This window comes from Gossypium raimondii, chromosome 6 (assembly GCF_025698545.1).
Source record: "Gossypium raimondii isolate GPD5lz chromosome 6, ASM2569854v1, whole genome shotgun sequence".
Lineage (NCBI taxonomy): Eukaryota > Viridiplantae > Streptophyta > Magnoliopsida > Malvales > Malvaceae > Gossypium > Gossypium raimondii.
In genome coordinates, this window is record NC_068570.1 from 28,136,918 (window position 1) to 28,154,073 (window position 17,156).

The window sequence follows — 17,156 nt, forward strand, 5'->3', positions numbered from 1 at the left end:
CACCCCATGCATGTGATATGGCAATTTCACTTATTAAACATATAGATCACTTTATATAGTTATGCATGTAAACATGGCGATTTAATAGATCCACTTGGTTAGAGCTCTTAGTTGGTATCCATCTCGACGAGTTATACATCTTTTTATAAATATTTAGTGTGTTCATAATTTCATATAATTATTTTGTTAACAATAAAATGTTGATGTCACACTAACAAATAGTATTGATCCCACACCTTAGATTGTAGATTCAATTTGCTTCAACCCTTATTAATCAGTTTCACTTGATCTACCTAGCAAGAATATCTATCACATAATTAAAATATATTAGTATGGATCTTTGAAAACATTTCATCACTTTAGAGGTCTATCACTAATAGTCTCATTTCTTACCTTCGTGGTCTAAGACTTTTGAAACAAGAATTTTCTTTGCGAAGTTAGGGGTCTCCCCTACGATTATTGTTTGGTCCTTCAAAACAATCAGATGTAGTATTAGTACTATAGTAATTAATATTAACAAAATACCAATATGACTCATGGCACTATAACATTTGAGCATGTTAAGAAAATACTAGGAGAAGTGATTTTATGACTTAAAAATGATCCATACTTACACTTGATCAATTCAAATCAAATGATGAATCGAGAAGGGGCGACTTTGGAGAATCGAGTAATCTAGAAAGTACTATTGAGATAAAATAATAAGTTTGATTAATTCAAAATGAGAATTCACACAAGGAGAGGAAAATAAAAATAAAAGAAAGATTTTGTTCACTGACGGTGGCGAAGGCATGGCTCAAAGCAGTCAGAGGATGGTGATGCTATGTTCGACGGTGGTTCGACAATGATAGAGTTTGGAGGTTCAACTAAGGAGAGGAGAAGAAAGTGAGAATGAGAGGGTGTATGGACGACAAAAGCAAGGGAGGAGCTTGGTCAACTATGGCCAGGTTCAATGTATCAAGCTACATGGTAAGAGGTGAGGTTATGGCAAGGGTGGGGACATGGAACAAAAAATAGATCATGTACACCCTAATTGTGGTAAGTTTGACCATCAAATGGAGGAAACAAATCCTCCCCATTATGGTCAACAAAGTGGGCAGAAAGAACATTAAACAAAGGAAAAAATTGTCAAAAGAAATAAATGTAAGAGTGTGAACAATGAGGCTTGAACATTGGACCACTGAGATAGATAATTAGTTACTAAACCACTTTACCATTAATTCCCTTGTTTCCAAACTTGCGCATTTAATTTAAAACATAGGAGATGACAGTTTCACAATTGCTTCAATAATCAAAAAGTGGGTTGTGAAAGTCGTGACATCCCTTAGTTATGTCGCGACACTAAAGGCAATCTTGAATTTCTTACTTTATGATCCCTATATTGTGACATTAAGCTCCATGTGTTGCAACACAACGACCAATATTGAGTTGATACACCATCTAATGATCTCTCGGACACTCACAAATTATGTTAGCTCACCCTTAGGCCTCATTCCACCCTTAAGGTCAATAAAAAACTCAAATTACACTTTTTGTTGAATGTAAATGAAACTCCCCCTTATTATTAAAACAAAATAAAAATGATTGTATTCAATCTCTTCAAGTGCAAAAAGTAGTTTAATCTGCTACACCAATTACGACAGATCAAACTCCCCCTCACTTAAGTCATTGCTTGTCCTCAAGCAAAGCAAAAAAAAAAATAGTAATTCAAATATGGGCTTTGAGCAAATATGGTACTGAGCTGTCGTAATTTAGTGTAGGAGATTAAACTAGTTTTCACATTTAAGGAGCTTGAATACATGTATTTTTTTTCTATTTTAATTGAGTTACTTTAGTTTTACTTGCATTTAATATAATGTGCAAATTGTGCCTTTTATGGACCTTAAGGGCCGAATGAAACCTAAAGGAGAGCTAACATACTTCGTGAGTGTGTAGGAGACCATTAGAAGGCAATTTAGGCCAATCCTAGAAGCTAAGTCGCAACATAGAGAACATAATACAGAAAGTAAGAAACTATCTTCAACGTCACGAAACCAGGCTGAGGGTGTCACGACATACTGTAACGCATAGGTTCGTGCAAGTGTGCACAGTCATTATTAAGTAATAAGGAAGTGTCGAGTTATCGTGTCCATAGGAATTATATTTGTGCTAAGTCACTTAATTTGTAAACTTATATTAACAATTTGGTAAATAAAAACACAATATAGTTGAGAAGTGGTGATTAAAATATATTAAACTAAATGCAATGATCCCTAATGCAAATTATCCTAAGTATGCAAACTATATGAATGAAATAGATTTTAGTAAAATTAAACACAATTTGCAACAGTTATAACATAAATAAACTAGGACAATTACTTTAATTAAACTCAATCTATTATCAACATGCTTAATAACATTCGGAAAAACATTCCATGGCAACTTGATCTTTCATGAGTTTGGAAACCACATTAGGTCCTTTCGGAATCCTTTACTTAGTAAATACGCATTTTATTGATCCTTATTTACTAAGGGTTTCTTAGCATTTGTGTGAGGTAACAGGGACATGTCAGGTTTGAAACAATTTAATCACACAAATCTAAAAACTATGCAGATAACAGAGCTTGGTCAGAGTTGTTATGCAACCTCCAATTTAATCGGGTCAGGATCTAAATTGATCATGCACATTTCAATTATGTGTCCATTAGCCGTTGTCTGGTCAGTATTGCTCTGCTAATTCAGGTGCATTTCAATCATGTATGCACGAAATACAGACTTTATTTTAATTGAAAAGATGATTGATTGAGGAGCAAACATTGTAAGCATGAATCAAATAAATATTATTTAATTAAAGCAATCATCCTAACTTAAATAAAATTAAGCTAACATTGTTGTAAATAAGAACAAAGAACACATAGCAAACATCTTTATATTAAATTAAAGAAAAGGAAGATTAAACCCAATTCAGAGTAGCTGTCACCCAAGACTCTGACTGACGAGACTCCTTCATTCATTTGCTTTGCTTATTTGCTGATGGCTCTCCAAGGTGGCCGACCAAGGGTTCTTTAAGAGACTTAATTGGTAAAATCTCTATAAAGAGATGATGCTAGGCACGGGAATGGAAAAGGCTAAGAGAATTTGGAGAAAAGAAAGAATGATGAATGATGAGAATGAATGAGGAATGATTGAGGGATGCTTGAGGGATGATGAATGAAGGAAATAAAGGGTCTTATTTATAGGTGAGGAGAGGGGGATAGTTTGCTAAAAATAGTGGATGTTAACCTCTTCAAATCTCCTCAAATTGTGGTCGGCAATGCTTAGGGGCTTTTGACTTGATTTTTTGCTTGATTTTTAAGTAATCTTGGATGCCACACAACTCAGGACTGAGACTCGGTCAATCGTAAATCTTCAGGCAAATCTCTAATTTCTTTAACACTGCAAAGACCTTGTGTAATTAAACCAAAGAATGGTTTAAATGGACAGCCATGTGTAGCCGAATATTGGGTTGACTTGGTCTCCAATTTGGACAGTTTTGTAATCTAGCAAAGCTATCAGACCTATCCAGAATAAATCAACAAGTTAGAGGACCAAAGAATAAAATTTATCCAATTTAATTAATTAATTAACACCCAAATTATTAATGAAATATTTTAAAATGAATTATTAAATATAAATTTATATTTTATTATTTAATTTAATCATGCATGACCTACTTTATGTCTTAAAAATATAATATATTCAAATTAATATAAAATAAGCCATTTATTGCATGAAAACTATATAATAAAGCATAAAATCACATTTTAATAATTTCTATGTCCTAATTTCATATTTTCACATATTTCATTAATTTATTAAACAATTTACATTATTTCAGTTTCTTTTCTATGTGTATAAATAAACTATTTTATAATAATGTCACGAGAATAATATGATTATTCTTAAAGGTCATTAGTCAAGTATTATTGTTGGATATGACAACAATAATGCATTAAGACTAACATGTAGTTGATTGATGATAAATAGTTATCATTGATATGGAATGTCAAAATCGATGCATGAATATGTGTGTTAGAGAACAACATATGGACTGACCCGTTATGAGTATGTTTCTTGGATTATTATGTAATTGTCACAACATTACTCATAGTGATTAGTATGTATATGATCCTCAGACTTGAGATCATCATAATCCCAACATCGTGAGTTGTATATTTTGATACAGTCAAACGTACACCGTAACTGGTTGTTCTATAAAGGTTGATGTTGGATATACCACGATCTATGTAGAGGGATATGGTTGATCGATATAGGATAAGTCCCTCCTACATAGTGGGAGTAATATCTTAGGCCATTTGATTGAGTGAGACTAAAAATGCATGACCATGCTCAAATAAGCTGATATGAGATGCCAGACTTATTTGTATATCATAGTCTACTTAAGATATCAAGGAACATGGAATGGATTATGCAAGTGTGACTATTCCATGACTTGTGTCTAGTCCAGAGATAAAGGACTTAAGGATTATTGCATGAAAGGTTAATCATAAAAATGTTATGTCGAATCATGATTTCTTGTGACTTAGGTAGCAATGATGCATTGCTAGGTGCCACTCATTGTTTGTAACATTGGAATCATTCTAGTATTACTGCTAACGTTACAAGAACCTACAGGGTCATAGCCTATAGTTGAAATGAACGGAATAAAACATAGTTGGTATTATGTTTGGTTGTCGCTTGAATTAAATTAATTATAGAATTAATTTAATTGGGTAATCAAATATCAAACACATTATGTACAAGGTTGTTGTACGCATAATGAGAACATGAATTTGGTTAGTATATAAATTCAAATAAATATATAGTTTACCGAAATCATTATTATAATGAATGTAATTATAATTTTCGGTTTAAAACATTGTTATATTTATTTAATTTCTAGAAACCCTAAAAATAGATATAAAAATCCTATTTTTTCTTTGCTTGGGGTCTACGAGCCGGCAAAGCAAAGTTTTCCAAAAACAGTTTTGGGAATTCTTTCCGTTCATTGTCAATTGGGTGAAATACGTAGAGGCCGGAGTCACGATAGATTGTGGCTTGGTTCGATAGTAGATCAGATTACTCATTGTTGAGGCGTTGCTGTCTACTCAGAATAAAGATTTGATAATTTTGAAACCTTTATTTCACCCCGATTCGTTCCTCACACATGGATCCATGGTTAGGATCGCTGTAGGGGTGCCGGTGTTCCAATAGTGGTATCAGAGCCAGGTTGTGTGATATGTACTCGGGTTTAAATACTTGGATGATGTAATTTTATGAGATGCATGCTTCTATTTTTATTACGTTTCCTACTGTTTAAATCGTTTAAAAGTAACTTGAGAGCCGTTCCTTTTGAAAATGGATTAAATGTTAATCATGGTGTTATGGCCTATTCGGTTTTATGTTATTACTGTTAAGTGTTAACAGATCTGTAATAGTGCGACAGTGGTGCTTATAGTTTCCTGTAAGAGTTAACTGGTTAGTGGAACAAGGTTTGTTCTGGTATGAAACCTTAATGACTAAAATCTCGAAAACACGATTCTGTTGATAAAAGTTATCAAATTGTGAGGTTTCATTTGAATGGGGTATGCGGTTCGTACCGCAGGGGCTCCGCCCCGCACCCCCTGCTCCTACCGTGGCAATTTCCTGTTGTGTTTTGGGGATGGGGATCTGAAGACGGCTCTGGTCGCGGGCCTTCATCCTACTTCCTCCGACCGCTTCAGACCCCATATTCTTAAAGTATGTTTTATAATAAATTAAACTTGGTGGCCATAAAAGTTGAAAGGATATGTTATAATTCACCTTAACAAGACGTTGTGTTATGTATGCTATTTTTGACATGCACGGTGTTTGAAATGCATAGTTATAGCCTGATGACCCATTTGATAAAAGGTTGTAATTTTATAAATACGGCCTACGTGTCGTGCCTTACTACTATTCTCTTGTATTTCTCTTCTCATCTTACTCCCTTGTATGTAAAATGAGTTTCTGCATATAGTAATTTGTAAGAGTTGCTATGGGCTAGACGAGAAAGAAGATGGGTCAACTAGTGTGGACCGATAGCTTGTGAAACGGCTTACACCTTTAAGTTTCCTTTTGGTTCTCCCATTGGCTTGGGTTGCACGACCATAGTTTATGGGCTATAACTATTGCATTTATTTATTGTTTTATTTATTCATGTATGAGATGCTATGGATGTCTAAAACATGCCAAATTTTAAATATGTTAAAATTTGATAACAATTAACCACATTAATTGATGAGATCAATTAAATAGCTAAATGGACTAAGGTAAACCATAATTGGTGAGATGGAACAACCTTAACAAAATCCCCCTATTAAAATATTAAGTCAATATAGCCTTCCAATTTTGCCCTCGTTAAGGCCTCGATCAATACTGTATAGGTTCTGCTAAAGCGAAGTACTAGTATTTATCTTGGTTAAACACGAAGAATAAATAAGTGATATTCGTTGGTTAAAATTGGTTAATGACTTAACTAGGTTATTCTAATAGGATTAGAAACCTAGAGGCAAGTAATTTGGATAAATCATAAGATGATTAGAACAAGAGTTGTTCACCAAACTTTAGGAGTTACATATGAAGTAATTAGCAAGTGTTGTTTACCTAGATAACCATAATCTTGAGAGTAAAGCCAAAGTTGACTTAAGAGGAGGTGAAATATGGATCCTTAACCCACTTGAAATATTTTTCGAGAAAGTCTTTCCGAAACTAATATATGAGGGTTATTAAATTTGTAATAAAATAGTGGGAACATCATTTAATAAAGTCCTTTTAATGGTTGATATAAATTTGATATATTTACACACGCATATTTTATTGTTGTAGATGCATTATGACTGCAAACACTAATACACTCTCATTGCGATCGGTCCTTGAGAAGGACAAATTGAATGGTTTGAATTTTCTTGACTGGTTCCGTAACTTGAGAATTGTCCTCAAACAAGAACAAAAATTATATGTCATTAAACAACTGGTTCCTAACGAACCACCCGCTAATGCCTCGAGGGCTGATAGAGATGCTTACAAGAAGCATCTCGATGACATGGTAGACGTTGGATGTCTTATGCTTGCCACTATGAATCCTAAGCTTCAAAAGCAACATGAGGACATGATTTCTTATGAAATGATTGAGCACTTGAAAGAACTTTATCAGGGGCAAGCACGACAAGAGAGGTTCGATATCTCTAAGGCCCTATTCCAATGTAAGCTGGCTGAAAGAAGCCCAGTAGGACCTCATGTCCTTAAGATGATTGGCTATATTGAAAGCCTGTGTAAGCTTGGGTTTCCATTGAGCCAAGAGTTGGCCACTGATGTTATTTTGCAATCGTTGCCAGATAGCTACAACTAATTTGTCTTCAATTTCAATTTGAATGAAATTGATAAGACTCTGCCACAGTTGCTCAGTATGTTACGAACTACTGAAGGCAACATGAAAAAGGTTGGACCCAAACCTATACTAATGATCTGTAATAATAAGGGCAAGGGAAAGGCCAAAGTTCAGACAAAGCCCAAGGGCAAAGGTAGGCCCAAGCCTGGAAAAGTAAAGGCTGCATTGAAACCTAAAGATGGGGTGGCTAAGGAAGGAAACTGTTTTGATTGTGGTGTGACTGGACATTGGAAGCAGAACTTCCCTATCTATCTTGAGGAAGTCAAGAAGGCCAAAATAAGTGGAACATCTGCTTCAGGTATTTATGTTATTGATATTAATTTATCAACTACTACTTCATGGGTATTAGATACTGGTTCTGGTTCTCACATTTGTACTTTTGTACATGGACTACAAATGAGTAGGACTTTGGCTAGAGGAATGTGGACCTACGAGTTGGAAATGGAGCAAAAGTTGCTACATTAGCTGTGGGAACATATAATTTATCTTTTGCCTAGTGGACTTGGTTTATGTTTAGAGGATTGTTATTATGTGCTCAATTTGACTAAAAACATTATTTCAATTTCTTGTTTAGACAAAATTGTTTTTGAGATAATTATTAAGAATAATTGTTGTTTCTTTTATCTTAATAATGTTTTTTATGGTTTGGCACAATTGATTAATGGCCTCTATATTTTAGATCAAATGAATCTCATTTACAACATAAATACTAAAAGATCAAAAACAAATGACTTAAATCAAACTTATCTATGGCATTGTCGTTTGGGCCACATAAGTGAGGAACGCATATCCAAGCTCCATAAAGATGGTCTATTGGATTCATTTGTTTTTGAACAATTTGAAGTATGTGAATCTTGCTTATTGGGAAAAATGACTAAATCTCCTTTTACTGGTAAAAGTGAACGAGCTAGTGGGCCTAATACATTATGATGTATGTGGGCCAATAAATACACAGGCAACAGGAGGATTTCACTACTTCATTACTTTCACTGATGATTTCAGTAGATATGGGTATGTCTATCTCATGTGCCATAAGTCTGAGTCCCTTGAAAATTTCAAGGAATTCAAAGATAAAGTACAAAATCAACTAGGCAAAACTATCAAGGCACTTCGATCTGATCGAGGTGAGGATTATTTGAGCTTAGAGTTTGATGAACTTTTGAAGCAATGTGGGATTGTCTCACAACTTACTCCTCCTAGTACTCTTCAATGGAATAGAGTTTCTGAGAGAAGAAATCGAACTTTGTAAGACATGGTTCTATCCATGATGAGTCATGTTGATCTGCTGACTTCCTTTTGGGGACATGCACTTGAGAGAGCTGCTTTCACACTAAACCGTATTCCATCTAAATCGGTTCAAATAAAGCCATATGAGATGTAGACTGGGAAATGTCCCAGTATGTCTTTTATGAAAATTTGGGGTTGCGAAGCTTATGTTAAACTTCAGACGTCTATTAAGCTTGAACCCAAATCTGGAAAGTGTGTTTTTGTGGGGTATCCGAAAAAAACCAAAGGATATTATTTCTTTAATCCCACTGAGAAAAAAATACTTGTTGCTCGGACTGGTGTCTTCCTAGAGAGAGAATTTATTTCTAGAAAAGGAAGTGGGAAAAAAGATTGAATTCGAGAATCACAAAATACCACTAAATCAGAGATAGAACAACAATAACTTCCACAAGGAATTGAGGAATAAGTAGCTATTGTAGAAATACAACCACTGCGTAGATCTTTAAGAGAACGCCAAACACCTGAGAGATATGGATTTCTCATTACAACGCATGGTGACGTTCTACTTATAGATCAAGATGAGCCTAGGACTTATCAAGAAGCAGTGACGAGCCTAGACTCTGCGAAATGGTTTGAGGCCATGAGATCTGAGATGGATTCCATGTATGAAAACCAAGTATGGACTTTGGTTGACCCATCTGAAGGGGTTAAACCCATACGTTGCAAGTGGGTTTTCAAAAAGAAAACCGACATGGATGGTAATGTACAAACATACAAGGGGCGATTAGTCGCTAAAGGTTTTCGCCAAGTTCATGGTGTTTACTATAATGAAACCTTTTCTCCTGTAGCTATGTTTAAATCCATCAGGATCTTGCTCGCTATAGCTGCATTTCATGACTATGAAATCTGGAAGATAGAAGTCAGAACAGCTTTCCTTAACGGGAAACTTGAAGAGGATATGTACATGACACAACCTAAAGGTTTTGTCAATCCAAAGGATGCTAGAAAGGTATGTAAGCTACAAAGATCCATTTATGGATTAAAGCAAGCTTCTCGAAGTTGGAATCTTCGTTTTAATGATGCAATCAAAGAGTTTGGTTTTATCGAAAATGAAGATGAGCCATGTGTTTACAAGAAAGATAGTGGGAGCACTATAACATTCTTGGTACTGTATGTGGATGACATACTTATCATAGGAAATGGCATACCGACCTTGCAGTCTATTAAGACTTGTTTAGGAAGTTGTTTTTCTATGAAGGACTTGGGAGAAGGCACTTACATCTTAGGAGTGAAGATCTATAGAGATAGATCAAGACGACTACTAGGTCTAAGCCAAATTTCATACATAGATAAAGTACTGAAAATGTTCAGTATGGAAGAATCTAAGAAAGGATTCCTACCTATGAGACACAGTATTTCACTCTCGAAGGAAATGTGTCCTTCAACTCTACAAGAGAGAGAACGCATGAGTAAAATTCCATATGCTTTCACTATTGGATCTATCATGTACGCTATGTTATGTATCCGTCCAGATGTCTCATATACCTTTAGTATGACGAGCAGATACCAAGTAGATCTCGGTGAAGGTCACTGGACCACAGTCAAGAATATCCTTAAGTACTTAAGAAGAACTAAGGATACGTTCCTAATATATGGAGGTGAAGAAGATTTAAGTGTAAAAGGTTACACTGATGCCAGCTTCCAAACCGACAAGGACGATTCTCGATCATAATCAGGTTTTGTGTTTTTCCTTAATGGTGGTGTTGTGAGCTGGAAGAGTTCAAAGCAAAGTACAATAGCTGGTTCTACAATAGAGGCCGAGTATATTGTAGCTAGTGAGGCAGCAAAGGAAGCGGTTTGGATCAAGAAGTTCATTACTGAACTAGGGGTTGTGCCTAGCATATCAAATGCTATAGAACTCTAATGTGATAACAATGGAGCCATTGCACAAGCTAAAGAACCTAGATCTCACCAGCGATCCAAATATATACTTAGGCGCTACCATCTTATTCGAGAGATTATTGATAAAAGGGATGAAGAGATATACAGAGTACCTACAGATGATAAAATTGTTGATCCCCTAACCAAGCCTCTGACACAGCAGAAGCATGATCGTCACACTAAGTCGCTTGGTATTAGATATATAAGAGATTGGTCTTAGTGCTAGTGGGAGATTATTAGAGTATGCCCAAAGATCAATCATGAGATGGTTGTAATAACATACTTGATTTATCATGTTTATTAATATAAGGAGTTACCATTATTATTTCAGTTTCTTTTCTGTGTGTATAAATAAATTGTTTCATAATAATGTCCTGAGAATAATATGATTATTCTTAAAAGGTCCTTAGTCAAGTATTATTGTTGGATACGACAACAATAATGCATTAAGACTAGTCAAGTATTATAGTTGGATACGACAATAATAATGCATTAAGACTAACATGTAGTTGATTGATGATAAAGAGTTGTCATTGATATGGAATGTCAAAATCGATGCATGAATATGTGTGTTAGAGAACAACATATTGGACTGACCCGTTATGAGTATGTTTCTTAGATTAGTATGTATATGATCCTCGGACTTGAGATCATCATAATCCCAACATCGTGAGTTCGTATATTTTGATACAGTCAAACGTACACCGTAACTGGTTGTTCTATAAAGGCTGATGTTGGATATACCACAATTTATTCAGAGGGATATGGTTGATCGATATAGGATAAGTCCCTCCTACATAATGGGAGTAATATCTTAGGCCACTTGATTGAGTGAGACTAGAAATGCATGGTCATGCTCAAATAAGTCTGATATGAGATGTTAGACTTATTTGTATATCATAGTCTACTTAAGATATCAAGGAACATGGAATGGACTGTGCAAGTGCGACTATTCCATGACTTGTGTCTAGTCCAGAGATAAATGACTTAAGGATTATTGCATGAAAGGTTAATCATAAAAAGGTTATGTCGAATCGTGATTTCTTGTGACTTAGGTAGCAATGATGCATTGCTAGGTGCCACTCATTGTTTGTAACATTGGAATCATTCTAGTATTATTGCTAACGTTACAAGAACCTACAGGGTCACACCCTATAGTTGAAATGAACGGAATAAAACATAGTTGGTATTGTGTTTGGTTGTCGCTTGAATTAAATTAATTATAGAATTAATTTAATTGGGTAATCAAATATCGAACACATTATGTACAAGGTTGTTATACGCATAATGAGAACATGAACTTGGTTAGTATATAAATTCAAATAAATATATAGTTTACTGAAATCATTATTATAATTAATATAATTATAATTTTCGGTTTAAAACATTGTTATATTTATTTAATTTCTAGAAACCCTAAAAATAGATATAAAAATCCTATTTTTTCTTTGCTTGGGGTCTACTAACCGTCAAAGCAAAGTCTTTTCCAAAAATAGTTTTGGGGATTCCTTCCGTTCATTGTCAACTGGGTGTATTACATAGAGGCCGGAGTCACGATAGATTGCGACTTGGTTCGATAGTAAATCAGATTACTCGTTGCTGAGGCGTTGCTGTCTACTCAGAATAAAGATTCGGTAATTTCAAAACATTTATTTCACCCCAATTCGTTCCTCGCACATGGATCCATGGTTAGGATCGCCGAATGTTTTATTTTTCCGCTGCGCCGTAGGGGTGCCAACGTTCCAACACAAGGTCCATCTCGACTTCTCTTTGAGCTTTCCGCTCACTTCTTTGTTTAAAAGTTTGCTCAATCTCAGGGTCTGCGGGGAATAAATCAATAATTCAATCTATGCTCATAAACACCTGAAAAGAAAATCACAAAAATTAAAAAAGAATAAGTTAGGAATGTTAGAAATAAATCATATTGAAAATAAATAATTTCACGAAAAAAATGACTATGGCAAAAATTGACAATCCCCGGCAATGGCGCCAAAAACTTGTAACGCATAAGTTTGTGCAAGTGTACATAGTCATTATCAAGTAATAAGTAAGTATCAAGTTATCCTCCCCATAGGGATTGTATTTGTAAAATTATATTAACAATTTGGCAAATAAAAACACAATATAGTTGAGAAGTGGTGATTAAAATATATTAAACTAAATGCAATGATCCCTAATGAAAATTATCCTAAGTATGCAAACTATATGAATGGAATAGATTTTAGTAAAATTAAACAAAATTTGCAACAATTATAACATAAATAAACTAGGACAATTACTTTAATTAAACTCAATCTATTATCAACATGCTTAATAACATTCAGAAAAACATTCCATGGCAACTCGATCTTTCATGAGTTTGGAAACCACATTAGGTCCTTTTGGAATCCTTTACTTAATAAATACGCATTTTATTGATCCTTATTTACTAAGGATTTCTTAGCATTCATGTGAGGTAACAAGGACGTGTCAGGTTTGAAACAATTTAATCACAAAAATCTAAAAACTATGCAGATAACAAAGCTTGGTCAGAGTTGTTATGCAACATCCAATTTAATATGGTCAGGATCTAAATTGATCACATTTCAATTATGTTTCCATTAGCCGTCGTCTGGTTAGGATCGCTCAGCTAATTTAGGAGCATTCAATCACGTATGAACGAAATACAAACTTTATTTTAATTGAAAACATGATCGATTGAGGCACAAACATTATAAGTATGAATGAAAAAAATATTATTTAATCAAAGCAATCATTCTAGCTTAAATAAAATTAAGCTAACATTGTTGTAAATAAGAACAAAGAACACATAGCAAATATCTTTATATTAAATTAAAGAAAAGGAAGATTAAACCCAATTCAGAGTGGCTGTCACCCGAGGCTTTGACTGACGGGGGGCTCCTTCGTTCCTTTGCTTTGCTCCTTTGCTAATGGCTCTCCAAGGTGGTCGACCAAGGGTCCTTTAAGAGGCTTAATTGCTAAAATCTCTATGAAGAGATGATGCTAGGCGTGTGAATGGAAAAGGCTAAGAGAATTTGGAGAAAAGAGAGAATGATGAATGATGAGAATGAATGAGGAATGATTGAGGGATGCTTGAGGTATGATGAATGACGGAATGAGAAGGTCTTATTTATAGGTGAGGAGAGGGGGATACTTTTCTAAAAATAGTGGATGTTAACCTATTCAAATCTCCTCAAAGCTATCAGACCTATCCAGAATAAATCAACAAGTTAGAGGACCAAAGAATAAAATTTATCCAATTTAATTAATTAATTAACAACCAAATTATTAATGAAATATTTTAAAATGAATAATTAAATATAATTTTATATTTTATTATTTAATTTAATCATGCATGGCCCACTTTATGCCTTAAAAATATAATATATTCAAATTAATATAAAATAAGCCATTTATTGCATGAAAATTATATAATAAAGCATAAAATCACATTTTAATAATTTATATGTCCTAATTTCATATTTTCACATATTTTATTAATATATTAAACAATTACTTAGTTTTAACAACAGATTTTCAGTAAAAAGGTGATAAATTACATAGAAAAAGTCCTATATATTTTTCCGTTTACACATACCCCTGAAGACAGCTGTAGAGGAGTAGACTGCTTGCTATGTCGTGACATCGACTCTGTGGTGAGAACAAAACACAACACAGCGGCGTTTTGGTCTACACAATTGAACTTAAAGCTTGGAAACGTCAGCTAAGCTAGGGTTAAGGACGACGACTACCTGAATGCTATAAATGGGCCCTTTGGCACACATTATAGACATAATTCAATTAGCTTAGATCCTCTCTTTAGGTTTAATTTTTATTTTCTTACTTTCTTTAGGTTTTCACAGTTTTAGTTTATTTGTTCTTTGGTTTTTTCAAGAGTTCTGATTTATAAAGGAGATCAACTACTGTGGATTCGCACTTATTATCAATATCAATCAGGATTTTCTTAAAATATCTATTTCAATCTATTCCTATTGATTAATTCTTTCATTTATTCCATGTTGATTAATGAGAGAACTCTAAGGGACTATGCCCTACCAAGTCTAGACATGGTTCAAGAAAGTATAGCAAAACTGATGATTACAGCTAATAATTTTTAGATCAAATCGGCGATAATACAAATGATCCAAAATAATCTGCAATTCAAGGGCACTATGACAGAGGACCCTAATCAACATTTGAAATAGTTTCTTCAACTGTGTGATACTTTTAAGTATAATGGGGTCACTGATGACACTATTTGTCTACAGTTGTTCCCCTTTTCTTTAATTGATAACACTTTTTCTTGGTTAGACTCGCAGGCACTAGGGTCTATTATGACAATCCATTGTTCGGCCACGCTGACGATAACGCTTTTTCCCAATCAGTAAAGCAATCCAACTAAGAAGAGAGATCGCTATCATCAGATAGATGGGGAGAGAAATTTTTTTATGAGGCGTGGGAATGGTTCAAGATGTTGATTCAAAAATGCCCACAGCATGGATTTCTTGAGTGGATGCAATTGTAAGTATTTTATAACTAGTTGGATGCAAACGCATGATCTAGATTAGACGAACCAGCAGGAGGAGCCCTTATGAATAGGACACAGGAGGATACATACGAAATTATTGAAAATATGACATTAAACTCCTCTCAGTGGCCAACTGAACAATTCACATATGGCCAGAAACCCGCTACGGTCAAAACTATTCAAGAGGATGATAAGAATCAGTAAATAGTGGATAGACTCAACTGTATCGAAACTGCTTCTACACTGTCTATGCACGGAGGAGACAAGTCACTCTTCCATTATATCAATAATCCTGCTGAGGATATAAATTACATCGAGAATAGGGGAGCAAACCCTTATTCAAATACATACAATCCCGGTCAGAGAGATCACCCAAATTTGAGATAAGGAGGAAGCCAATGAGGAGGTAACAGTTTAAATCAAGTTAAAAATACTAATTACCAACCTCTTTACTTACAGAAATCTCAGGATAGAACCAACACAAGTGACCAAACTACATATGGTCAACGTTTGGATAGAATTTAGGAAGAAATGAAATCAATGAGAACAGATGTCAAGCAAATGCAATTTGAGTGCACTAACTCAACAAGAACATTAATTGATCTCGAAGATCAAATAAGCCAATTGATGAGCATGATGGGTGACATTAAAAGATCAATTGGCACAGGTATCCCAAGCAATACAGAGGATAATCCACGGAGGGAAGGTAAAAAGCATGCGAAAGTTATAACACTCCGATCGGGCAAAGTACTGAGTAGCCTAGAAATACCTACCCCAGAGGTACTTGTGGATAATACTGATGAACCTCAAGATAACTCCCTAGAAGTATAAAATAGACTTGAACCAGAGGAGGAGAATGCACCAGCGGCTAAAACAGGAAAAGAGACTTAAAGATGTCGAAATCACAAAAGTCCCATTCCCATCAACATTAGAAGAAAAACAAAAGTGAGACGAAGATGAATTTTTAAGTTTCTTGAACTTGTTTAAAATGTTAAATGTTAACCTACCTTTAATCGAGTTTAATTGAAAGGTTCCCAAGTATGCCAAGTTTTTAAAAGAGATGATGGCAAGACGTAAGAAAATAAAGGTAGGAGAACAAGTTCATTTAAGTGCTTCCTATAGCTTGATTATTTCAAGACAGGCACCTCAAAAGCTGAAAGACCCAAGAAGTTTTGCTATTCCCATAGAAATAAGGAGCATTCACTTTGATAGAGCTTTATGGGATTTAGAAACTAGTATCAATTTAATGCCCTTATCAATTTTTGAAAAACTTGGGTTAGGGAATCTTAAAAAAACAATTAGTTGACAAATCTTCTGTATATTTGAAGGGAGTACTAGAAGATGTACTAGTCAAAGTGAGAAGTTTTATTATTCCCGTGAATTTTGTGGTGCTTGATTTTAAAGATCGTGAAATACCAATCTTATTAGGGTGACTCTTTCTAGCCACCTCTAGATCCACCATTGATTTAGAGAAAAATGAATTAACTATGAAAATTAATGGTGAGACTGAAACCTTTAAATGTGGCCATCAACCAAGCGAGGAAGATAAAAGGAAGATAGGGGAGCAATGTAAAAAGATATTTATTCTTAAACCTCTTAAACCCTAACCCTCAATTTCTCAAACATCACCTATTCTCAAACTCCTTAATCATACTCGGTGCAATAAGGAACAGGAATATCGATGGGAAGACAAGGAATACAAAAATTTTTTGACTATATATGGAAGGTTAAGGGTTCTTAAACTCAAACTTTCTACTATTCCATTGAATTATTTTCTTAGGATTGAAATACGATGCCTCTTAGGAAAGTTAGGCGAACCATGGAAATAGAGCCATTGATGGTTCAAACTCCCTCTATGTTCTTAAATACGAATGTTGAGAAATATTTTTTAACGAACTTCAAGGAAAAAAATTCATTCAATAGGTGCAAGTAAACCCTAGAATAATTTGCGACTTTTATAATGTTCCATACTATGAGAATGATTTCATTGATGAAACTGAGTTAGAATATTTTAGAGACATAAATATGGATAAT

General features: G+C 34.5%; 1 non-coding gene across 1 annotated transcript; it reads right to left on the reverse strand.

Moving 5' to 3' along the window:
• Window positions 1–14,989: 14,989 nt before the first annotated feature.
• Window positions 14,990–15,097, reverse strand: LOC128042129 (small nucleolar RNA R71). Its single transcript, XR_008197335.1, has one exon. It is a non-coding gene; the product is annotated as a small nucleolar RNA R71 (small nucleolar RNA).
• Between the last annotated feature and the right edge of the window lie 2,059 nt (window positions 15,098–17,156).